This window comes from Nipponia nippon, unplaced genomic scaffold (genome assembly GCF_047370975.1).
Source record: "Nipponia nippon isolate SJK-2023a ecotype South Korea unplaced genomic scaffold, ASM4737097v1 scaffold_2, whole genome shotgun sequence".
Taxonomy (NCBI): Eukaryota; Metazoa; Chordata; class Aves; order Pelecaniformes; family Threskiornithidae; genus Nipponia; species Nipponia nippon.
Genome location: NW_028262336.1, coordinates 107,568,208 through 107,595,413, shown reverse-complemented (window position 1 = coordinate 107,595,413; position 27,206 = coordinate 107,568,208). Strand labels below are relative to the sequence as shown.

Below are 27,206 nucleotides of genomic sequence, written 5' to 3'. Positions count from 1 at the left end.
ACAGGAAGGAGAGGCTGCCAGCACTGCCAACGCAAGGACGGGACTTCATGGTTTAGTCAGTGGCTGGGTCAGGTAAACGGGGCAGAACTAAATGGCTGAAGCAACATGCGGTACAATAGAGGGTACGAATGAAGACTCAAAAGGTCAAGAATATAGACAGCACAAAGAACCAAAAAGATCGCCTCGGAATGCTTTCTTGGAGAGAGACAATGCAGCTGGTACCAGGATGAGGGAAAAAGAAATTTAAATAGCTACATAAACTTTGTGCAGTGACACTTGAATGTAGACAAGGGTACTGGTTCTGATAGAGAAGGGAATTTCAGTCGATGTAGAGCTGTGGGCCTGAGAAGACCTTACTGTCCGCAATAACAGAAACGCTGCCTGACATAAAAGCAAGCCAACAGGTTGCAGAAAGGCAGTATTTCTGAATCCAAAAGGCAACATACCTTTCATCTATGTTCCAAAAGCAGCAGACCATTCACCACCAGGAAATTGGAACACAAAATTTACTCCCTTTGTTTAACTTACTCTGTTTTGCGGATGACACAGGCTGTGAATTTGTAAGTAAAAGATTTGTTGCTTGCCAGATTTACCTTTTAGTTGTATAGCTTTTGCCTTTTTGTGATCATTTTAATAATGCACCCCATTGACAAATATTGGTCACCTCCTAAAAGAGACATTTTGCTTTTCTAAACCTATTATATACTTAAAAATATGTACTGAATATATATAACTTGAAATATACTTCACTGTACATTTACATGCAATTGTCCCGTGCACTTTTTTCCTTTTAAGTAGAGGGTGGGCAATTGCAGTGAACCAAACTCATGGGGGAGAAGGTGTAAACTAACTTCATTTAGATGTGAAGGAATTTCTTGTTAAAGATACTTCTTTGCTTATTCCAATAGTATGAAAGCTATTTATTTCGTAGTAAAAGTTTTTGGACTGAAATAGACATTTCTGAACTTCTTGCTGATGATTAACGTACAGCTTAAGAGAGCCATTACTTTGTGACAGGCACTATAGAAGCCAAGAGTCAGATAATACATCAGCTTCTGCTCCACTTTAATTCTAATTTAATGATCAGAACTCTTTTATTCTTAACAGCTTGTTTTAAATATTAAACTGCAAAGAGTTCAGCAGGATACATAGTAGTTGCCATTAGAGTAGAACACCTGTCTTGTAGCGTGCATATCATGTAGGCATTAAGCAGAAAATACTTCAATATTAGCCAAAGTGTATTTTTGAACATGAACATTTGCCACAATCCACTGTATATCCACTAAAGGAAGATCTACGTTTACGCTATATATGCACAGAAGAAAACTGACATAAACAAAGCAATAAAATTACTTCAACTCGTATGGTAAACTTTCAGATTGTACTTATCATTTGGTCTGTATGTTGTGCAAATTATTTTCCTGAAACGAACAAAATATTTCTTGCTGTTTTAAATGGTTTCATCTATAATTATTCATGCATCTTTTTCCAAGGTACACAAAAGCTCTAAGCAGGAGAGTGTGTCCATTCTAGTACATGGCCCAGAATTACATAGGAAGGCGTTCCCAGCACCAAACAACTCACAGATGCGTTAGAAAAATGTGCAACTATGGTATCAGTAGAAATATTACAGTAATACAAGGGCATCGCAAACACAAGCCCGTTCGCTGAGAGCACAGCTCGAAATACACAGCCGAAGTCAGCTCTAGGTCTAAGAAGCGCGCAGCTAAACCAGACCGCGCTAGGGGGAAGGGCCGACCGAGACCTAGGCAGCGCGGCCAGCCGCCGCAGCACCACCGCGCCCGCCGCCGGCGCGGACACGAGGGACGCGGGAGAGGCGGGCCGGAGGCCGAGGCGCGGAGGACTCGCCACGCAGCGGCGGCGGGGCTGGCGAGGGCCCGGTCGGCGGCGGGGGGAGGGCAGCCATCAGCGGGCGCGGGCAGCGGAGCCCGGTACGGGCAGGGCCCAGCGCGCGGCGCGGCGGGCAGGGCGCGCGGCGGGCAGCCAATGGGGAGCGGCCGGGCCGCCCGCCCCGCGGGCAGCAGCCGGCGCGGCGAGCAAAGGTCCGGGCGCCGCCGCGGCCCCCCCAGCCGCGGGCTCGGCCGGCTGCCGCGGCCGCGTCGCCCCCAGCGCCGGGCGGGGAGGGCCCGGGAGGAGCCGCCCGGGTCCTAATGCCGCCGAGCCCGCAGGCGGCCGAGGCCGGGCAGGGGCCTCTCGCCCCCCGCCCGGCCGCGCTGCGGCTGCCTCCGCTGGCTGGAGGCACGGCGGCGATGCCCCGATCATCCTAACGGAGAGTTTTCTGATCGCGCTGCCGGCTGGCCCAAGGCAACATCTGACTCGAGTACCGATCTCACGGAGGAGAAGCTAAGGCCACCCGCACGGGCTGACGTGCAACACCCCCCTGCGCTGGGTGCCTGGCAGAGCTGTGCCCGGCCCCGGGTGCAGCCACCGCCGCGGGGGACAGGATTCGACAGGAAAAGGACAAGGTCAGTACCTTCAGCCCCTGACACCAAACCGCTCTATGCTTCCAGGAAACCCTGATTAGAGCCTCAAAACTCAGCCCTAAACTTAACCTTAGGGCTGTGCCTCTTCATCACGCAGTACGGGGAAGGAAAAAAACGCCCTGAAACAGGTGGGAAAGTGAGAGCAGGACTAAAACTGTACATGCTGTAGCGTACACTTGTAAGATTCCAGGATCTTGACAAGCCAAAGACTCTGAAATAGAGAAAACTGCAGGAAGAGCCGCCTGGGTGAGGCACCTTTTACACCTGTAGCCGCGGAATACACCAGCGTGCCCAGTTTCTGGCTTGCTGCTGCTACTTGGCAGCTTTGCATTGAAAGCAAACGCGGCCTTACAGGAAGGCAGAGATACTGCATCTACACCCCATCCTCTCAAACACATCAGCATGGCCAGAGCAGCAATTCCTGATGTATTTTCACTTTGCTGCCTCCTTCCTCTCCTTGCCTATACTTCAACACCACTTGAAGATGAAACAGTAGTATTCTGTTATATTTTTATACTCTTTTAGTGAGACATCCTTAAGTGACCTGAGATGACTTGGTCTAGATGTCTCACTAGAATTAGAAACAGGATTGAAACGGCTACCTTTATTGCCTTCCAGTGTTTCCTGTGGAAACTGTGATCAATTTTATTAAGTTACATGTAGTTTTCATTAATGTCTCTGTAGTCTTGCAGCCCAAACCAGACAAGGGATGAAGAGACCAGCTCCACACCAGAGAGATGCAGAGTTAGGTGAGCATCGACAACCTCCTCTTGAAAAGGAATAGGGACATAGACAGAAAGACTCACACCCAGTGTACAGCCATGAGAAGTGTAAAGTCAAAAATTTATGGGAAGACCCCTCTAATATGAATGTATCTGTTCACTTTGGCATAAACTCCTCCACTGCATATTACGCATGGTAGAACAGGACCGTTATTTAAAAGTCAAAGTACCTGACTCATGATGTTGTATCTGTTCTATCCCAGCAATCTGTCTTATTCTTATCAAAACCACAGGTCTGTCATCCAGAGAACAAAAATTCTGGAGCTATGTAGTATTTTCAATATACAAATCAATGGGGACTGTGGTGCGTTGACCTTGGCTGGATGCCAGGTGCCCACCAAAGCCGCTCTATCACTCCCTCTCCTCAGCTGGACAGGAGGAGAAAAATATGACAAAAGGCTTGTGGGTCAAGAGGAGGACAGGGAGATCACTCAGCAATTACCGTCACGGGCAAAACAGACTCGATTTGGGGAATGTCATTTAATTTATTGCCAATCAAAATCAGAGTAGGGTAATGAGAAATAAACCCAAATCCTAAAACACCTTCCCCCCACTATTACAGTTAATACTACTATATAGGACATGGAAAAAAATAAAATCCTAAAGATTTAAAACAATATCAGAAAAATTTTACTTCACTTACTTTTCAAAACCTTTCCTCTCATCTTGCTGCTGTGAGTGCACATCTGTCTCCATATTACAGATACTAAAGAAATGTAGAACTGGAACCCCAGGCCGGTTTTAGACCTGCTTCTTGCAGTGTTCCAGTATGCAGCTTCTGTAATATGTGATAATTTGCGTGACATGTTGTCAATAGGTAAATCTGTTTTGTCTTTGACATTTTTATTAAACGAGGAAAAATTAAATTGGTAAGAAAGCCAAAATTCAAGAAGAGCTAAGATAACCAGAGGCCAACTACTTCACTCTAATTAGTGTTTTCACAATATGGAAAGCATTAGATCTGTGCTATCAACTTCCCAAATAAAAGCATTTCTGAAACTGTCTAAATCATTACCAAAATACGCAGGTGGCAATGCAAAGTAGATAATTCTATAGTCTCTCATCAAATAGTGCAGAAATGAATACACTGAAACTGTGCCATTTAAAAAAAAAAAAATATCACTGTTTCTCAGTTCCAACTTAGGCTCACAAGACAGATGTAGCCTACAAACTCAGCAAATCAATGGTGTGAAAAAGAGCAATCAGACATGGTAAAACACAGCTTTTTAAAAGAGAGTACATTGAGTAAGTAATTGATAGCACACATGTCTAATGTGCACAAAACTTCTCAAGGATTCAAACGGGTACAAGCATCTTCCACATTTTTATATGTAATGGCATCAAGTTTCACTGTGGGCTGCAATATTGAGGGCATGCCTTTAGGCTGGCATGTTCATTTAACATATGAGTCATTCAGAGTGGAAACAACATAAGAGAAACATCCACAAACTAATGAATTGTGAAAGAACTATAACATTTTCCCCCTCAGGCTTCCACCTACTAAAGTGTCACAAATAAAGTTAATATCACAAAAATGATTTAGCAAAAGAGGAATTAAACACTAAATGACAGCCAGCTCTTTTACAAGTCAATCACTTGTTTTAACTGTTTTTATTTGAAACAATAGCAGTCAGTACAGTCACCTTAGAAAAGATCAACAGAAAAAGACACTCTAGCCTTGATTTTTATGACTCCTGCAACTACAGATAAGATACCTGTATGACATGGAAATTGCAAACTAGGTTTTCCTTGATCGATATCGTCCTTCAGAATTTGAGGGGTTTTAAAACTGAGAGCTCACCCCTCCCTTTTTTCCCCCCCTAAAACTAGTTTAAAATATAAACAGATCAAATAAGTAACCAAACACTTGCCATGCAATGAACCAGAGTGAAAGATTAGCCTGGCAAAAAAAAGTTGTGAGCAGTCTAACTTCCTCATCCCAGGTTACTACAATAGCCTACAGAATCACAGCAGTTTAAAAAACTACTTATAAATATATCTAAGAAGATACCTAAGCTTATATTCTTATATCTAGCATGCATACTTGTCCAGTGCAGCTCGAGGAACCTAGTGTGCCCTTTACATTACAGTTGCTGATTTGTGTTTTGTATTTTGGCACTGAAATGAGTGCATAGCACTTTGAGGGCCAGATTTTATCTCCCACCCACCTAGAAAGTAAAAAATGAAAAGCTGAGTGTTGCAGAAAGGGATATTAAATAGAAGTCACTATTAGTCACTTCCATACCAATCTGATTTCAAATGAGAAGGCTGCTTACATTAATCTTTTCAAGTCTAACTTGTACACTTATATCGGGCCTTTGGAGTCTGGCCACAGGCCTCTCAGGAATTCATCTACCAGGAATTCTCCGTACTTCCTCTCCGAATATCTTAGTGAAGATACTCTGTTTTAATTAATGCTGCCTTAGGTACCTGTTAAGTTATGGCACATGTCTACGTTGTGGAACTGAGTACAGTGCAACTGGATTCTGTCAGTCAGGCTGGTACTCCTCCCCGCCCAGGATACACTACAGTTTTGTGTCGGTGTTAGCACAACGCATCTGAGCTCCTTATCCTTGCCTCTCAACAGGACTAAAGGCTCCGACGGGCACACAGTGCACTGAATGCTGTTACCACTCTCAGACATTAACCACCACCCCTCTGACAGACGTTGTCCATCCAGTTAACGCCTAATCTGCTTGTGAATCAGCTCCTGAGCCACCACAGCTTTCAGCATGGCCTGAGAAAATTAAGAGTTCTTGAGGTCTGTCAAAATCCTAATTTCACTGGACGTAGCATGCTGCTGGAACAGCTACTTCAGCTATGAAACTAGCTCATCAGAACACTCAGTGTCTGTGCTGCTCTTCACTACAAAGTACATACATACCCAGCACCTCAAAATACCTTTAAGAAGAAGCTTTAAGAACTGCCAGCTCTTATCAGAACAGTTCCACTGCAATACCAACTACCAGTGGGATTCAAAGGAAGAAAAAACACAGGCACAAATTATTTCTGAATTTCAACGTATCAGTATATACGTTGATAAGAACATCATTGGTTTTGGTGAAAACAAGAATTTTTGCTTAAGAAATTGTTGGCCTAAGCTATTTCAAAGACTAAATTAAAAGGAACCACTTCTACTATACTGTACTTACAGTAAAAGTTCCACTGGTGTTTCTACTTGCATTTGCTAATTGTGTACATTATGTAAATACTGTCCAACAAAGTAGAACCAGTACAGTAACTTAGCATGCTGTCATTACACTTTTTTTTTACCCTATACAAGAATTAAAAGTTTCCAGCTATGATTAATTTGTCAATAATTACATAAGTGTTTCATATCTCCTGCGAAGTTGGATGCAATGCCTGTTAGAACAGTTACATGTGTAGTGGTGAAATATGCCACCAGAGGTTAGTTATAACATTCTCCAAGTATACTCTGAGTGCAAAAAAAAGCTGTTTTTTTAAATGACAGTTCAAAAATATTCACTTCTAAATATTGAGAGAAACAGGCTCACAGACAGTGAGCCATAAATGGCCACTAACTACTTCTTTAAAATAACTTTTCTAAAAAGATACTTTAACTGTTTTTATATGCAAGAAGTCACTGCTAAGTAAACTAAAGTTGTTGTCCACTGTTTCAGAATTTAAAATAGTGCACAATATAGAGCAATCCTCCTACTTACCACATTTTAGAAGAAATTTTCATTAAAAAATCAGCAAATCTTCAGAGATATACAAACACCTTTTACTGAGAACTATCATGTACTGTTTAATAAATTGCATGCAAATTCTTACCAGAATGCCACTGCTTTTGAAGATGCCATAGCCATTGTTATCCTGAAGATATCCATTCATATCCATCATTAGTACCCTGCTTGCTTTGCGCTCAAGCTTCGGAACGGATTTCTGACAAGCAACCCGCACCTACCAAAATGGTTTCTAGAAAGCAAATTTAAAAGCTGTAAAACATGGAAAACAAGCCAACAGTTTGCAAACTACTGTAAGTGCAATGCAAACATAGTCAATATAAAATTCATTCTGAAATGTTTATCATACTATGCTGCGCTGTAATATAACCACAGTTATAACATTATACTTTTAAATCACTAGTTCACCTATAGAAAAACTGCAAGAGCAAAGTTCCTCTTATCCTGTTAGATCTTGTATACCTCATCTCATTAAGGGTAGTCATTTGCCTAGAAGTGATTTCTTATTAAAAAAGCAGGATAAAGGAATATTCTTAATCATATTTAAGTTCTTCTGAGGACTAATGAAAATTGAAGTTCCATTATGCTGGACAGCGCATAAACACAACAGTAAAAGGTCCCCGATTATATAAAAACGAACAGTCTAAACAGATAAGACAGCATGGGGGAAAAGTTCACACACAGCACAAGCAACGTGATTGTACTCAATGTAACAGTAGTTCTGTTTTGGGGGTGGCTTTTGCTTGCAAAGAAAATGGAAGGGATACAGCGTAAGGAGGGGAGATTGGGTGGGGGGAAGCATATGAAGTAAGGAGGACTGAAGCAGAAGAGGTAGAATGGAAGGAGAGTGGAACAAACAGTCAGTGAGCATAGGGCAGAGAACAGCTAATTAAAGCTAGTGAATGTTCTCTGAATGGTCAAAGGTCCCTGGGCTTTGGGCTCTCTCTGTTCCTGCTAGTTACTCTCTGACTAGGTCCTTTCTTTACTGCTCCCAGGCTTAGAGCAAAAGAGTTATATTGATTTTCAGTCTTCTCCCCATCACCCCCCCCCCCCCGACCTTTTAATATGGGATCAAGATCTCTCCCTCATCTGTAGCTTTAAAATAGGAATCATCTGAATCTGCTCGACATTATCTTTATAGAACGAGTGGATGCAGATCATCCTTATTTGCAAGTGATTCAAATTCTGATATTCTGACTTCAACCTTCTTAATTCTTTCTTAGGTAACACATACTGGACAAGATTCATTTACACAGCAGAAAAGTGAGGCAAGACACAGATCTATAAAACAGCAGTTGAAGGTTTGGTCAGAGTACGTTAAACATTGTGTTCTATACTGAACAACAGAGTTAGGCTAGGATGGGGGGGGGTGGGGATGGGGCAGCTGCTCTATAGGCTTTGGTGCATGCAGCCAGATGGAAATATTCTAACCGTTCACAGAAAACTGTACTTTTTCTAGTATTAACTGAATAGATTAGGCTTATATCAGAGAGGAAGATGCATTTTTATTGTCAAAACACTCATTGTTTATATCCTCTAGCACAGATAGAGATAAGTCTGCGTAACAAGGGCAAGTTTGCCAACAAAGGCAAACCGAACCTACAAAACCGAAGTGGTATAACTTTTTATGGGGCTCTATGAATAAGGGCAAATAAATTAGAATGAAGTCACTTTCTTCTGGTATAAGGTCTCCAATACAAATAGTTTATACAGGCATAGCAACTGCAATATAATTGAAAACAATTTCTGGAATTGGGCCAGCCCTCTGAGGTTGTTTCCTTCTATGCGGAAATAAGCTACCAATATATACAGTTTTATAGTGATACAGCTCTATTCACACTATGGGGAAAGGCGGCTGCTACATCAATTGTACCAGTGCAGATAAAGTAGCAAAACGCCTGATAGAGAACTTAGTGTCTCAGATATTTACCTACTGCAAGATAGCTGCAATATTCCTAGTGCAGGCAAGGCTTTAGAGTACTAATTCTTAACTTAAAAAATAATCCCTCCTGTGTAATTCCCAGAACATCATCAACCTTTGAAATGTTAATGGAATTACTAGAGACAAACCAGACTTTGAATTTCTGCCAGATTCTGTCAGGAGTTCAGCTGACAGGAGTTTTCTGCATGCCATTCAGGTGTCACTATTCTTTTCCTAATACTTTTTCTTTTAAAAATATTTTTTTTCAGCAACAATGCTGTGATAATTTTGAATCTTGGTAAAAACAGTGGTAAAAACAAAGTGTGTGTTTTGGCTTGAAAAATACACATAAAAGCAATTACTCCTCCTCAGCCAGACTACAGCTTTGGAAATTATCTCTGACTTGCCAATGACAATAACAAGCAAGCAGTTATCCAGCAAAATCCCTTTAGTTCAGCTGCACAGTAGTATTTCCACTACTATCTGTACTTTATTTGGTTGGTTGGAACAGCATCTGCAAATTCAGGCTGCACTGTTAAAAAAAAAAAAACAACCTTTTTGCTTCTAAAGGAACAAACTTTGGTTACTTCTCCAAGTATTCCTTAAAGGAGAAAAGAGCTAAAAAAAAAAAAAAAAAAAGTTTTAACCAGTGTGTTCCCCTTAGGACACTATGAATGGTATCTCCCAGACAACTGAGTTGAGACACCAGAATCACCTGATAAAACAAGAATGCATTTTCCTCCTTACTTACGACTTACAGTAGCTTCCAAAACAGACTCAAGGTAAATGCATATATGCAGAACAGAAGCTCAGTAATTCATTTAAGCTTAAGTTAAAATGTGTGAGTCTAGAAAATGTACCAATAATGTTTCTATAAACTAGGAAGACTATATGAAGCATGAAGGCATGCTTTTGTCTCCCTATCTCCTTCTCCCCCAAAAATAAGACCCCTACTGCCAGAAATCTTTGGATAAAGTGAAATATCTACAGTAGTAACTTCCTTATCAAAGGTGAACTGTATGTGCTTCATTAAGAACTGTATCAACCATAACCTAGCAAGCATATAGAAAGTACTGATAGGTGTATCATAGAATCATAGAACGGTTTGGGTAGGAAGGGACCTTTAAAGGTCATCTAGTCCATCCCCCCCCCTGCAATGAGCAGGGACATCTTCAACTTGATCAGGTTGCTCAGAGCCCCGTCCAACCTGACCCTGAATGTTTCCAGGGATGGGGCATCTACCACCTCTCTGGGCAACCTGTTCCAGTGTTTCACCACCCTCACTGTAAAAAATTTCTTCCTTATATCTAGTCTGAATCTACCCTCTTTCAGTTTAAAACCATTACCCCTTGTCGTATTGCTACAGGCCCTGCTAAAAAGTTTGTCCCCATCTTTCTTATAAGCCCCCTTTAAGTACTGAAAGACTGCAATAAGGTCTCCCCGGAGCCTTCTCTTCTCCTCATCTGTTGTTACCAGTTTGCCAGTCATGTTCATCAGGGAGGTACGCTTTCTTTGACCTTCCTTTTCTGGCTGACATACCTGTAGACGCCCTTCTTATTATTCTTTGCATCCCTTACCAAGTTCAGCTCCAGCCGTGCCTTGGCCTTCCTGAGCGCATCCTTACACAACCGGGCAGCATCTCCATACTCTCCCCAGGATAGCTGTCCTTGCTTCCACTGCCTGTGCATTTCCTTCTTGCCCATTAGTTTAACCAGCAGGTCTCGACCCAGCCGTGTCAGTCTCTTGCCCTCCTTTCCTGGTTTCTTACGCTTGGGGATCAAGAGCTCTTGCACTCTGTGGAAAGTGTCCTTAAAGATCTGCTGGCTCTGTTCTGCTCCCTTGTCCCTGAGGGCAGTTTCCCAGGGTGCCCTGTTGACTAACTCCTTGAAGAGCTGGAAATGTGCCTTCCTAAAATTCAGGGTCCTGACTTTACTCTTCACCTGACCCATATCCCTCAGGACTGCAAACTCCACCACTCCACTGCAGCCCAGGCTGCCTACAATCGACATATTACCAATTAGTTCACTTGCATCGGTGACCAAGAGGTCCAGTATTGCATCCCCTCTGGTAGGGCTGTCTATTACCTGGCTTAGGAAGTTATCCTCAATGCATTCCAGGAGTCTCCTGGATTGCCTACAGCTCGCTGTGCTACGTTTCCAGCAGGTGTCGGGGTGGTTGAAGTCCCCCAGCAGGATGAGAGCCTGCGAGCGCGATGCTTCCTGTAGGTGGAGTAAGAAGGCTTCATCAATAGGCTCCTCTTGATCAGGCGGCCTGCAGTAGATACCAACCACAAGGTTCCCTTTGTTGCCTCAGTCTCTGATTCTTACCCATAAGCTTTCAGCCTGCTCGTGGCTATTCTTCAGAGACAGCTCTTCACACTCTATCCATTTCTTGATGTAGAGGGCAACCCCTCCACCCCCTCTTCCTCGCCTGTCCCTTCTGAACAGCCTGTAGCCATAGATAGCCGCACTCCAGTCATGGGATTTGTCCCACCAAGTTTCAGTAATGCAACTAGGTCATAGCTTTCTAGTAGCGCTGTGGCTTCCAGCTCCTGTTTGTTGCCCATGCTGTGTGCATTGGTGTAGAGGCACTTCAGCTGGGCTGTCAGCTGTGTCACCTTCTTGGAGGAACACCCCTTGATTCCTTTGAGGTATTTCACTGGTGTTTCCCTCAGGAGCCCTTGGCTCATCTCCGTAAGGCTTCAAGTGTGCTGCAGTATAGCCAGCATGTCTCAGAGCAACAGGCTGAGGGCCCTCATTAGCACCGCATCTCTCTAACCACGGCGTGTCATCCCACAGCTTGTCACGGGTAAGCCTGATATTATCCCCGTCCCCCTTCAAGCCTAGTTTAAAGCTCTGTCAGTGAGCCCTGCTAGCTTGTGGGCAAAGACCCTCTTGCCTCTTTGAAAAAGGTGAATCCCATCTGACACCAGAAGGCCTGGTGCTGTGTAGACCATCCCGTTATTGAAAAACTCAAAATTGTGGCAGTGACACCAGCCACAGAACCACGTATGAATAGACTGGGTCTGTCTGTTTCTTCCAATGTCGCTGCCCGCAACTGGAAGGAGAGAGGAAAAAATAACCTGTGCTCCAGATTCCCTTACCAATCGCCCCAAGGCCCTGAAGTCTTTCAATCGCTCTTGGACTACACGTTGTGGCTTCATCACCACTCACATGGAAGAGCAATAATGGGTAATAGTCCGAGGGCTGTACCAGGCTAGAAAGTTTCCTAGCGATGTCCTTAACCTGGGCCACAGGCAGGCAGCAGACTTCCCTAAGAAGAGGGTCTGTCTGGCATATCGGACCCTCTGTTCCCCTCAGAAGGGAGTCGCCTACAACTATAACCTGTCTTTTGTTCCTTGTGGAGGTGGTCATGATACAGGGGGTAGGCCTTTCTGACCTTGGCAACACATCATCCATGGACTGGCCTTCCACATCCAGAGCCTCATACCTGTTGTACGGAGACACCTGGGAAGGCGAGGTGGGCAAGGAGGGGGTTCGCCTGCTGCCCCGAGCATGGACTTGCCTCCATTCACTCCTTTCCTTTAGGCTACTGCCTTCAGCCTGGTGGGGGGAGGACACAGGATCCCCTTGATCTTGGTTTTTTTTTTTGGTGGCTGTCCCTGTTCCTGTCTCAGGGAGGGCAGAGCATGGTTCCACCAGTCTATCTCTTTCTCAGCCTCCCTGATGCTCTTTAACCTTTCTACTTCCTCTTGTAGCTCTGCCACCAGACTGAGCAGATCATCCATTTGGTCACACCTCAGACAGGTGTTCTCACTACTGCCATCCCTTACCGGTGAAAGGCTCTGGCACTCCCTGCAGCCTGAGACCTGGATGGCTGCGTGTTTTTGTGGGAGCTCTGTCTGGGTTGCCACATCCATTCCGGTGAGTTCAGACATTATATATCCATGATATATATAAAAACAAAAAGTAAAATATTTATTTTTAATAACTTAAATTTGTTCTAATCTTAGGGATGGGTCTGTGTTGCAAACTGAGGTACTTAAAAGTTGGGTTTTTTGTTTGCTAGTTGGTCAGTCTCAGTAAAAACAAAAAAACTGAAAATAAAAATCAACAATACAATCCTTGTAATAGTAGCATCCTGTCATAAATAAATAGGAAGGGCACACTTATATAGAAAATCTTGTTAAACAAACATGACACCTCTATATAGAAAGATTATCTCATTACACATAGTTAACAGAGCACTTTAAGGATAAATGAGGCTGGAAGGTGGGAACATATACGACTGATGTGTCCAGTAGGAAGTCAGTCCACAGCAAGTTGCAATGAAAGACACTGTCTCTAAAAATGGAGGAGAGAAAAGACAGTAGCAGAAACAGGTCAGACTCTAAAGTAAACACTCTCATCACCTGGTGTTTAGAAGCAGAAGGCTGTGCCAAGACAGACACTGCTTAAAGAATAACAATCATATTCATCGATGAGCTAGAGAGTAAATCAATTCTGGAAGCAGTCGTGAAAAAAACTGGTAGAACTTGGCAAAAAGATATGTCTCCAACCATAGCCTTTAACTAAACCGAAGCAGAGGGCACTTCATCTATCTACAAACTGTAATACTTTGAAAATGTATCCTCTTCCTGATCCAGAGAATACTCCTCTGTAGTTCTTTCCTTCTGCCGTGCTGCAGCCTCTACTATCTTTGGAACAGGGGTGGTACTTCAGACTCACTGTTCTGGCCATTGGGTATTGTTAAACCAAGCAACCAGGAAGCTGTACTGCCTAACATACACAGTTACCCATTCCACAGTAGGATAATGAAGTTGATCTTCAAGGCACTACACAGGCTTCATCACCTCTTCTTGGTGAGCATGTCAGGAATGAGATATCCTCTCTTGGAAGACCCTGAAACTCCCATAGCCAGACTGCAGATAAGGCAGAAGAGTCTCCTCCTTCAAAAATGTAACGAACCATCTCAATATGACAACATTAAAATGGTGGGATCCAAGAGGAGAGTATTTAAGCTGGATGTTGGTGATCAGGACAATAAATTTCTGGGCCTGCTCTCAGAAGAATATCATGATGCTGGGAACCTAAACCAGCATAGTTTGTTAGGTGGTATTCCAGTCCTGCTATCATTGTATAGTTTACCTTAGGGCTTAACATCAGGTCTCACAGCCAACAAGCCCTCTCTCAGACATTCTTGGATCACAAGCCCCAAGAACAAGGTAAGATATATCTCTCAGACAGGGGGGAGGAAGCTAATTGTAGTCCAAAGACAAAGGGAACAAAGATACTCCATAGTACTAACACATCGATGTGCTAGGCACAGGTTATATATTGCTCAGATACCATGCTTCTAATTTACAGTGCAAATGGCACATACCTACCAACAGTGATGTGGACTGTCTCTTAAAAGACATCACTTCTCTAATCTCCTGTCTGCTATGTGATTTTTTTAATTATCAAGAACTCTTAGTAACTGTTGCTCAGATTATATATAACTTTACAAATTGAAGAGGTGCAGAAATTTGCCCCCAATTGTTTAGTATACCCATGACAAGAATTACAGGGATTACTGAGTTGTCTAGCACAAAAAAAAAAAATCTGTATTTTTCATCACCCCTGAAGAAACATGCAACTTACTACAAGCATGTGATATTTCTTCCACTTACTTAAATTAATTAAAGAGCTACTATGAAAACACTTGTATTTTAATAGTTTTGTTTAACCAATTGCTTGGCAGGAACAGTTGCTTACTTTCTTAAACCAAATGATCTACTTCAAATGCACCTGCTTGTTTCACAGTCTATATTGCCTGTAGAACTGAACACAGAAAATCCTAAGTATCTCATTGATGTTAATGGTTCATTGAAGTTAAATATTTTTAAAAGGCAATACATGTATTTTTTGATTTCTTGTCATCTTTTTTCTTAAAATAGTCTCTGTTTTTATTCTTGATCTCAAAATACTGATCTTCTACAGTATCTTTCTGTTTTTGAAGAAGGGAAGGAAGTAAGTCTATAATTGAAATTGTGTAAGTCTTAAAAAAAAAATCCCCAAAGCTTTAATGTTTTCTCTTTGAAACACTATCATGCAGAAGAAAAACTTTTTGCTTTTTAAATAGGAAAATTTCTTGCTCTTTTCCTACCAATTACAGAACTATTTTCCACCTTCCCCCCAAAAGAAAGAGAGTGAAAGAGGACCCTGGGTGATAGACTAGGACAGGTTACTGGAGATGGCCATACCAGTTCCTGTTCCCACTGCATACTCTGTTCCTCTCCAAGTTTTCTGCCTCCACTACTGAGGCAGCAGTACCTGCTGCACCACTGTACATTCCAAGAGCAGAAATAAAAGTAAAGCAGCACTAGTTCCGGGTGACTTTAAGTCTCCAGGTTACAAACTGCATTGGGCTGTTGCACACAAAGAACTGAGTTACCCTTTCCCTGGAGAAAGTGGGGACCAGCTGGAGCAGGAAACAAACCAAGTTAATCCCATGATCTGAACAGAGCCCCTAACACTCCAATATAGAAGCTGTTACTTCTAAATTATGCATGCATTACCAAAAGACATCTCTGTCTTTGCAAAATGGAAATTGCAGTAGCTGAACTAGCTAAACACTCATAGCTACATGGCAGAAAATGAGATAGAAGCGTGGCTGGGAATAGAACTAGACATTCATGTTACGTGCTGGTAAGGAAGTCCTCTTTAGAAGCAGTACTGCTGAAATGTTAGATAACTACATAATGCTCAAAACTGTAACTAACAAATCCTCTCACAAATATAGTCATATCTATTTTAAATGCAAATGTTAAGTGGAAAATATTTATAGTTTAAGTTGAACCCTTTGCTACTTAATTATCATAATTTAAAAAAAAAGAAACCTTTAAGTTCCTCCTCCAAAGAAGTTATTTACCTGAACTGTAGCTTGGGAGTCCCCAGTAGTCAGTCTGTTCTGAGATTCTCATCCCACTGAATGTCAAAGACCTAGTATTTCAAGGATGGGATTTCAAAATCACTTAGTGATGACTTAACTTTGTCTCACTAAAGATAAACCAACCTTTATTCCCACTCAGGTCAGCTCATTGATTTCAGGGAAAACACATTTAGAAAGCAGAGCTGAATACTTTCAGAAATTCCACCCATGAGATAAAAAGGAAAAACAACAAACAGAAACTGACACAAACCATTTGAGACTTCTTGATGCATGATACATCAAGTATTTTTATATATTTGTGTGCATTACAAGTCAATGAAATTACTTTTAACTGCTCACTGAAATAATATAATCTCAAATGCCTTACCTTCTTACTCTTCAGATACAGGACTCCGTTTATTCTTTGAGGAAAACCCAATTTTGTCCATGTACAGGAGGTTGGGCTAGGAACAATAATAGTTCTGCTGAAAGATTCAGAAGAAAAATACACTCATGGCTCTCAATATCCGTATTATAGACATCATAAGCATTATTATTGAATAATACTGAACTTGCTTCATGTTCTACTCTCGTCCCATGTTGGCTTCTGTGGAACTGTGTTCAATAACAGTTTGTCTTCATGTACTGCCAGAACCCATTCTCACCAACAGGAAAACCTATTAAGAATATTGTTCTTTAAATATAATAAAAATAAAGTCAGATGCATCAACCCCTCAGTTTTTATAATTCTGTAGCATTTATAAAAAAGCATTTTGAAATTGGTCTCTGGTGGACACTATTCATTGCATTCATAGTGCAAAATAAACCCAGAAAAATTAAGAAGTATCACCAGAATGAATTCTCTTTTGTGATTTCATTTAAATGCATTTAAACTTTTAGAACTTCACTGAAGCAACAGCCTCATTTTCACTGGTGCTGTCCCTGTTTGGAGTACCCTATTAACAGTTTAAAAGCTTTTCTTAACTAGTTTATAATTTTTTAATTATCCATTAAGTTTATAAAGCATTTATTTTAAACAGTATCTTCACATTTTCACCAAGTATAAGGAGACCAAAGTAAAGGCTTACACTAAAAAAAGTACTGTTCTTTCTACATCACTGAACTTCGTAAGCATCAGTACTGTACCAGGATGACATTGATATAAAGTTAGGCATGTGCACAAAAACATGCAGAACAGGGGCCTCTGTTTCTGGACCCAAAGGATACAATAGTATTAAATTTAAAAAATCTAGTACTTTTCATTCTCTAGTATTTTTAGCATGACAAATGGTATTGTTAAGGCTTCTCAGATCATACATGCATTTATAAAGATACACTTTTATATATGGAAGTGATCCAGTAATTTAGCAACAAAGCAGACAGGTATCACAAAAAGGTTATAGATTTGTGTGCACCATTGAAAAGGCCAACAAACTGTACTCTGCCTTCCTGGTAAGAAGCAGTTTGGTTGGTTGTTTTTTCAAATTATCACTTGTTTGACTGCTGGTTGGAACACCAAACCCACAGCCAGTGACAGAACCCCCATAGTTTGCAATGAGAACACAGGAAAATAAATTCAAGTACCTGTTTAAATATTCGTAATTGTTTTATTATTCTACTGCTAACACTTCTTATTGAATGTACATTGCATACAGTTCCCATGCAGAATACAACTATAAACCAACTTCTGCTGTGAAGTCATTATTATGTTATAAAAATAACTGGATGTCTAGAAAAAATAAACACAACATACAGTAACCATTCGTCTAAAATTAAATCCTGATCCAGTGTTACCATGCCAAGATTTTAGAAAAAAATTCTGACTGGCTGAAAATTCAAAAGCTGATTTTTTCCAATAGAAAATTTGAAGATATTCCAAGTTGTGAAAACCTGACCATGACTTCCTTATTTGCCCTGAATGATTTGAGACTTAATTATTAACACTTGCATCCAAAACAACAACTCTGGCTGAGCAAAATATTGAACTCAGAAAATAAAGAAACACATAAGAAAACTTTGAAAAAGAATTTGTGGCAAGAGGGAATTGTGTCATTACGATCATCATAACCTCCATCCTCAACAGCTACTCCAGAGATAATTATGCTAAAATAATTTTCCAGACAACAATTTGCCTTCACGCATCTCGTATGTATGTGTGCTACTGCACGTGCCTTTTTATTTCAAGATACTTTACGTGTCAAATGACCAACACAAAGGCTGACAGGCTCTGACATGACACTGCATGTATGCTAATTTAAATGAAATGCCAGCCTACCAAAAACCAAATAAGTAAAATTCAAACAATAACAAAGAAAAAGCACTTACCTGAACTTCACAAAGCACCTCTTAGCTGCATCGGTACTATTTCCCAAATGAAGACTCTTCCTTGCAAATAAGTGAGCTTTCTTCAGATCATTATTCTGTGGCACAGGCTCCTCCAAATGGCAGAATGAATGTATTGCCATTATTGAAAATTTACAGATAATCTGAAGAAATTGAACTGAAAGCAAGAAATACGGAGACTTTATTTTGTGTAAACTTACTGAAAAGACTTTACTTAGTTTTCAAGAACTTGTTATTTATCAATAGCGTTTAAAAACACACAGAGGACATGTGTACACACTGATTGATAAAGTAATGTGGACGGTTGGATAGTTCGTTTGAGCAGAAATGCCCAGGTAAAGAACTTCCATTTAATGCTACTGTGGAGCACCATTTCAATAAATTTTAGGGCTGTTTCTTTTACAGTGGGCACACTGCAAAGAAGTTTTCACCAGGGCATCTATAATGATACATATATTTTTGAAGAACATTTACTTGGAATTTAGAATTATCTTCAAGTAGTTCAAGTTATTGCTTCCACTGTGAATTATTTTGTAACTGCAAATACCAAATGACATCTACCGTTATTATGCTGATACATCCAGCCTCAGAAGATGGCCCTCAATTTCCTCATAACTTTCTCTGATTTTACAGAACGTATATAGTATTTTACTTTGGGTGCTTATTTGAGGACAAGATTAATCACTTCTAAGACAGATTCTAGAGGCATAATTTCATGAACATGTATTTTGGTAAGAGTGCCAATTCAAACAGAGATGACCCTCCTGCTGCTTATCCTCATGCCACAACCTCATTTGTGCAGATGTATCTGCTGGTGGAGCCACTCACTGTATCATACTGAGGAACTAGCTTGGGCTAAACGTTGCTGCTTGTCATAGACTCCTCTTGAAGTCAGGATCAATTTTCTGATCCAAGTCACTGCATGATGACAGAAATGACTGTGCTAATACAACAGGATGGAAAATGAAGAAACAAGGGCACGTAGCTAATTGCAGCTACAAATGCCAGCACTTCAGAAACTACTGTTGTCACCTAAGTATAAATTACAAGGTAGATCACAGCTTTGCCACTGAAAGCAGTATAGGGCATTCTTGGACTGGTTTACTTTTCATTTCCATCTCTGCATCACAGTTCACCATCCCCACAATTGCACCAAAAATGAGCGCTTGTAGGGCCACACCAAAATTGTTCTGGTTACAGTTTCCTGCCAGAGGCCATACACTGTAAATTTAAGAAGGTGGGATGAACTACACGTGGCACGCGAGTATACGAATATATACGTGGGTGCGTCTCTCTCTTTTCCCCTAACAACAGAACCAACTTAGATCATTGTTTAGACAATAAAAGATGGAAGAGATTAATGCTGTTTAGTGTGTCTACCTAGGTTATGCCTGACCCTTTCTAACTTTTGGATCTGCTACCTGATTTCAAACAGTTTTGTCAAAGAGGAAGATTCAAAAGTCATTTACAGTTTAATAAGAATTCAGAGATTTCAGACTTCAAAGTACTGGGCAGGTGGATAGAGAAGACCGACCCACAAACTGCCCAAACTGAAGGAGAGGCTGCAGCATATGCCCGTGTTATTAGAAAACACACGCATGTAAGAGACACACCTTATCAATACCCCAGCTGCAGCTGGTACTTTTCATTATCTCTAAGATACAACTGCATAGGAAAGCAGGTGCTGTTAGATCTTGTGCTCACAGAACTACTTGACTATCCATTTAGGATTCAAATCTACTTATGTGGCATTAAAATATGAGTCCTTGGTCTGCAAATTCCAGATCTGCTCCTTGTGCTCGGTTTAAAAGTACGGTACATTCAGCGCTTGATAGCTTCCAGTCTTCTGGCACAGCGTCTCTAACGAGACGCGTTCTTCTTAGCAGATCAGCCTCTTCATCCTTTAGAACCACCGAATGAGTGAATCACATCGAGTCCTGACTTAGGAGTCTTTAGCACTTTATTCTAGCATTCAGTCTTTTGATTCCCTAATCCGATAATCAGATAACGTCTCATCAACATCATTTGAAAAGAATAAAATGTCCACAACATCTTTGTGGTGAAGAGTAGCATAAAGAAATCACTCTGCTCCTTCTTAGCGCCTCTTATTCCTTTTAATTGCTTTCTATACTCCCTAAAAGTCTGGGAGACTTGTCAAGTCCTTAACACATTACTTGCTATGCTACCATCCTTCTTTTTTTTTTTTTTTTAATAAAAGTATACAAATAAACCAAGTATTGCTACCAATAAGTCACAACTATGTTCTGTTCCTGTGGGTAATTCACATATTTGGAAGTGTTAAAATGTTACATAAAACCATTTCTGGTCACATGCATGTGACAGTGATTGGCCTTTTACAGCTGGCGATTTTGAGATTTCCTCCCTCATCACCAACTTCTTTCTTAAAAGTAAGTAATTAACAATACTAAATGAGAACATTTAAAGAGGTATCAATAGGTACAAATTTTGTCCAAACACAGGAAGGAAATCTATATGAATTCCCCATGCATCTTAATGAGAAGGATCATACTACTATTAATCAAAATACTATTTCTTAAATAATGGTAAAGACTGTTCATCTTAATATTCATTTAACAGATGTTTATTAAACTCAACCAGTTGTGTCTCAACACCTACATATATTCAGAATCTACATAGTATATTCTAAGATTGGGGGGTTTGTTGGTTTTTTTTTTAGGGTGGTGGTGTGTTTTGTTTTTTGTTTTTTAAATATAAGAATGCCCTCTCACATTCTGAGTCCTTGCTTTGTAAAGTTTTTAGGGCCTCAAGCCTTTCTTAGACCGCTAACCTGCACTGATGGCTTTGTTACCGTAGTCTCACTGCTAGCGGTACCTGAAATAGGCAGAGTAAGCTTAAGTCCATGCACACAGCTCATCTGCACATAAAGCATCAAATATTCAGGCACTCTACTCTGGACTAGTCCCAGAACTGGAACCGAGTCAACTGTATGCTAGGAAGGAATTCCTATACAAGGAATTCAATCCGATATAAAACTGTATACAAGGAATTCAATGCAATGGACAAAAAGGTATGGGTATATTTATCTTACTGTTTTAAATCTTAAACTTGGGTCAAATTTGTAACTCCATGCTACAATATGATGCAATAGGTAAAATAATTGCAATGATTTGCTAGGGCTTAGCTTATTCAATTAATATGTTTTTTATAAATGAAATAGATATTTGCATAATACAAGTGTGATAATCATAAAATCACTCTAGTTGGAACAGACCTCAGAGGTCATCTAGTTCAACCTCCTGCTCAAAGCAGCATTAATGTGTGAATACTCATTAATGATACAGGTCACACTCTTAACCTTGCAGACCAGTAATCGCATGTAATCCTTAATCAAATGCACTCAACTGCCTTTGATAGGATTACTTATCTGCAGAAGGGTTTGTGGGACTAGTTACTTGCCATACATTATTCCTAAGCATGGCACATTACAGTACTTCCCAGCTACCCCGTAACCACTATCACACTTTCATTTCACTTTAAACATCTTTTAAGCAGGTAGTGTTTTGAGAGCAGTTTTGGAAGTGGGCCTGTTGTACATGGGTAGATTTTGGTATACAAGAATAGGATGGAGTGAAGTGGAGGGTGATAAACCAGTAAGCGAGGCAGGGAGCACAGAGTTGGGTCCTGGTTTCAGGTGTTTCACAGGTTGATGAACATAAGATAGAGGTCCTGCTCTAGAGATACCTGTACAACCAGGGAAATTAACACCATTGATACCAACAGTCTTTTAATCGTCAATGCCAGTGACTGAACTTCAGCAAAGTTTGGGAACCTCTGCTTTAGTACTGTGGTTTTATTTTGTTCCTCCAGTTTTGCTCTGATAAGGATCTCCATTTTGGACTTGTATTCAAGTTTACACCTTTTCTTTCATGCATGAAGAAGTGATTTAATATGGTACAGCATTGCTAAGAAAAAAAAAAAAATCATTGAAACAATCCAAACATAAAAAGAAAAAAAGTTGAATACCCAACAACACAAGGTGAATTACAAGAGATTTGCCTTATATTAATTCAGTAACGTCCCTCTGTTCTGAAGCATGAAATACAGTAACAGTTTATCTATGCTGTGTGGCGATACATGAACTCTGCCACACTAACTAAATAGAAAAGAAAACCTCATCTTCTAAATAATGATTTTATTTAAACATTTATTACCTGCTATTGTAAATAACCAGATATTAATAGAACTTAATTAAAATTATTTAATACAACTGAAAGAGAACATAATATTTTTATTTACTTTGTTCATTTATTAGGATTTCATGGCCATTTTTCTTTACTGTGGACACTGTACTGTAAACCATAAAAATGGTTTAATTGGTAACAACAGCAACACGAAATAAACAGCAGCAGGATATATAGAAAGAAAGGAATTGACTTTAGCAGCTTTGATAACCTTGCTTTTAGGCCTATTTGAAAGACATTTTTAAACACCAGTATTTTAAAAAAATACACTGAAAACCTTTTGAATTCAAGATGTTATTTACATTCCTTCCCCAAGCCTTCATTAATTGCCACAGGCATATACTAGGTTACATAGAGGGCCTGTCCCTATTGAACCTGATATACTAGCTCTTAAAGTACAGGGTACTCCAAGAATTTCACTCTTAATTATCCACAAAAAGAGTTAAATTTAGACCTCTCAACAAACTTTCCTGCCAGTATATAAGTGGCAGAAGTTAGGTCACATGATGGTGCACATGCATCAACCACACAATCATGAAAAGGACATGGTTGAAAGGTGCAGGTAGGAAGCAGCAAGAGACAGGAATCAAGGAAGCAATTCTAAAGCCAAAAACTGGAGATCAGACAGATCCCCAAACAAACAGAATATCTTCACCAGCAAAATTTCCACCTCAGATATCTTTATTTTATAGTTTTGTTAAGAAACATTTAACATTTTTCTGATTAACAAAGCTGAATAATTGATTCTACTAAATATTTAAGTTCTCTTTTAATACCAAACTATATTGCTTTTGTGTTTTAGAAAGTAAAATTTTACTAAAGAATACTTGTTTGCAACAAAACTAACTGCATTTCCATGTCTGTGGAACCTTGTATAGTATTTGGCACTCTAGTTGAGACAGGAGGCTCAATACCTGACTACCAAGTAACAAGTCACTGTCCTGGCACCTCGTCTGAGGGAACAGTGAACAAATTCAAGGAGCTGCTCTCATGGTATCTTACAGATACGCCCAAACCTTGCTAGGTGCTGCTGCCACATAAAAAGCAGATGGTTGGGTCTAAGTTTTGGCCAAGGTGCAAAACTGCTTTCCTGACGAGAAAAAGACGTGTCAGTTATACTGTACTGTATACAGAGAACAACATCCGTATACAGATGACGTGACATGAGCACATCTCAAAAATTTCTGCATTAACACACCACAGGTTATATGAAAATTACCAGTGTGGCTAGTTAACAACATTTCTGATATAACAAAAAAGCACTATCAGACTGAAAAGGACAATTATAGCCATTTCTTTCTGTTCTAAAGGCAAAGGTAGAAATTATACTTTATGTAGAACATTACTGAACATTATCACAGCTTTGGAACATATTACTTCTAATTTTAAAGTATAAAGAAAGGTTGAGAGATTGACAGGGAAGAGGATATACAATTAGATGCATTTAACAGGCCAGTAGGTTGCAACACATGAGAATGAGAGGGATGATAAATTTACATCAGCAAACAAGAAGGTAGTAATATTTTGTTTCAGCTAGAAGTTGAACTATTGATATTGTAGGCTCCAGGGGAAAAAAAAGTAATAGTTTTTTTGCCACTACCATCATCCCCCCTGTCCACTCCCCACATCCCCACCAACAAAGGACCTAAGAATTATAGAAAAATGCTCTACAAACAGTTTGGGGATTTTTTTAAAACATTTATTTATTTATTTGGAGAAGGATAATGGTTTCCAGGCCCAAAATGTTCACTTTTTAAGGGTGAAGAACCACAGGTATTCTTACAGCAACCAGCATAACAAAACTCAATCATGATGTGGCCTTTCAGCACCACCACAAAATAAAAACTGATATATAAAAATATTGATGTCCTACACTTCATAAAGACAAATTGTTTTCTTTGATTAACCCTACCTAAGGAATTCATACCATCAGATTTACTAGCTGTTTCACAAATACACATTAACACCAAGCCTGATACTATGTTTTCAGACATTAAAAAAACACCAAAGGGTAATTCAAAAACAGGAAAGATTTTGCAAAGGCTTTAGGTTCACACAGAATTAGTCCCACCAAGTTTAACAAACTATCTAGATGCATGCAATTCTATGAAAAATCAGGGAAGCATGCACTATGTTGGCAATGGAATAAAGATGAGATGGGACAGGTATTTTTAAACTCTTCAGAATAAGCATTAGTCTTCCTTTGCATTTAAACAGCACTTAGAGATGCCAGCAACTGGAGCCTCTGCTCATGCACAGCGTCAGTGGCTATAACAGCACTAGCATCCTTACACAGGATATTTTCCTAAATGGGATTGTAGAAAGCAGAAAAATCCAAGACTAAATAAGAAAAGGACCACAAGATAATGGCAATAAAATTTAGCTCAAGTATCTCTAACTACTGGAGGGAAAAGTCTCTAATGGATAGGTAACAATATGTCAGTATAAGTTTAACTAGATAAGTAAGAATGGATAATCTTTTCACAAAATATATCATTGCTCCTTCTTCTGTCTCAGTATGGCTCACCATCTTACAGACACAGAATCAGTGTTCTTGAAGAGACTCCTTCCCTTTGAAACCACCAGAAACTGGAATACATGAAAAATGTCTTGAGGCATGAGTGTAACAAGAACTGGTTAATTTCTTGGACAGAGAGTGTGTTACTTAATATTCTTTGTTCTGCTAACATCTGAAGACTGTTCTGCAGGCAAGATATTTAGAAACTTTTTCCAAGAGTCACATGGGTTTGACTTTAATATGTTTGATTACCACTTATTTTCAAGAAAAAAAAGCAGCCAGCCTTCAAAGCTACTTCGAAAACAGAATGAAACAATTAGATCCTTTTTTAATGAGTCACGTGTTACATCAAATATTGAATACTTGCACAGATATAATTTGGAGTTGATTTCCCTTTTATAAATAGCACATAAAAGAGAAACAGCACATTTTACATCATCCCAATTTTCCTAAGTCCTGTAAAACATTGATGAAAAAAAAACCTAATGAATCACCTTACCGATAAAATGTCTTTGAATTCTGCCATAAGTCAATCACTTAAAACTATAATCACAACTAAGAAAAAAAAAAAAACCCTCCTTAGAAATCTCAGACTTTCATGCAGAAGAACAGGAAGTCAGTATAAAGGCCAAAGAAAAAGGGGAGTCAAATATAACCTGCCTGTAAAGAGCAACACCAATTAAAAGAAAAACAAACCAACAGTATGAGACCAGAAAGAAACATACCATATTTGGGTACCAAATATTATCCATGATTTGTTCACTTAATTTCAAAAACACTTTGTTTGCTCTAATCCTTTTTATTTTGTATGTCATTTAACCAATACATCTCCAAACTTCCGCATCAGTTTTTAAAGTCCTTACCATCATAATCAAGCTAGCCAAGATCTTTGCCATTACAGAGACATGAATTTTGTTTGACTGTTGTTATATTATCTCATGCTGAGTCCCATTCAATTTCTTCCATCAACATTAAAATGTATTTTCCATTTACGCTGATTTGCACTAAGGGCAGCAATGCAATACCATGATGCCACAGGAATGTAACCTAACTATTGGAAGAATCCTAAGGACAGAAGTGCACAATGCAGGAACCGTGATCATACCAAACATCGCCCATCTTTACGTGGGTTTCTGAAGCTACATTTCGTCACTGATAATGTCCCACTAGAAATATTCCTGAAAATAATTAATTTCTGAAAATCCAAAAGCTACTAAGTTTTGGCTATTGTTCCCTACTAGAATGGAGTCAGAAGTCTACAGGCTGTAGGACAGTGAGGTAAAATAACTCAAAAGAATAGAATGAGAATTAAGAAAAAGTATTTTGAAGGCCAGCTGCAATTCCCAAATGGAAATCTTTGCAATGATTTCCAAGAACACTGCATCAGGCCTAAAGTGTTCAGTTTCTCTCTTTGCTACAGAGCAAAGATGATGCCCCTGTTAAGGATGACAAAATAAGAGGCACTCTTAAGACCCAAGGGGGGAAAAAAAAGTCTACCTTTAACTCAGAGCAGTGAATAGATTTCTCCTGCTTTGGCAAGGCTACAGACACCATAGTAGGGAAACAATGTAGCATTTATTTTCAAAAGTATAGGAGGGGAAGGAAAAAAGTCATAAAAAAAAAAAAATCTTGTAAGAGGTTTTACTCCAGAAAAAAAGGATTTAAACAAGTAGTGGTTGACAAAAAAGAACCTGGCCTCATGTTTTAGCTACTGATTTTATAACCTCTATCTCAAAAAAGATCTCCCTCTCTCTGGTTAAAACACTACGCTGCAATAGCCAAAGGATATTACATGTACACATTAAAATCAGTAATGTTAGTATTTTGTGGACTTAGAAGTAATTATGAAATGCAAGAAAGTTTACGGTCACAGTAATCTTGACTGTATATACACAAAAATTATCAAAATTGAGATTATTTTGACTGTAAGCTTCCTTGTGGTATATATTTAACAACAGAACATTAATAACACATTTAAGCATTAAACAGAAAAAGAGGTATACATCTAATTAATTACTGTCATCTTCTTACATTTCCAAAATGGCACTTTGCAAGTTTAAATTTTAATATTCTTTTATCAGGTTTTGGAAAAAGAAGAAGGAAAGCCAAGCAAACATAAAATCTGGGAAACAAAACCTTCAGAGCAAAAGTTTTCAGTTGGTACCTCCCACTCCATATTCAGTTTCTCAGGGACCATCATGCAGTGACAATCTGGTTCAAAGCAAGCAGCCAACGGGTGTGTAATTTGCATGTGAAAATATTTTTAGAAGACACACATGAATAGCATATGTTCTCGGCCTGAGTACAATCTTCTAAATATATGCCCTGAATATTA

The 27,206-nt window shown here is 39.7% G+C and overlaps 1 long non-coding RNA gene and 1 pseudogene across 3 annotated transcripts; one reads left to right on the top strand and one right to left on the bottom strand.

The window, feature by feature from the left end:
- Positions 1 to 2,279: 2,279 nt before the first annotated feature.
- Positions 2,280 to 16,211, bottom strand: LOC148055911 (uncharacterized; annotated as a pseudogene).
- Positions 2,350 to 27,206, top strand: LOC148055910 (uncharacterized). 3 transcript variants are annotated; one of them, XR_015704436.1, is made up of 5 exons: positions 2,350 to 2,486; positions 5,874 to 7,286; positions 8,217 to 8,305; positions 12,633 to 12,798; positions 16,191 to 16,325. It is a non-coding gene; the product is annotated as an uncharacterized LOC148055910 (long non-coding RNA). The 3 variants fall into 3 exon arrangements; XR_015704435.1 differs by having other exon boundaries at positions 9,579 to 12,798; XR_015704437.1 differs by lacking the exons at positions 12,633 to 12,798; positions 16,191 to 16,325 and adding an exon at positions 26,953 to 27,206.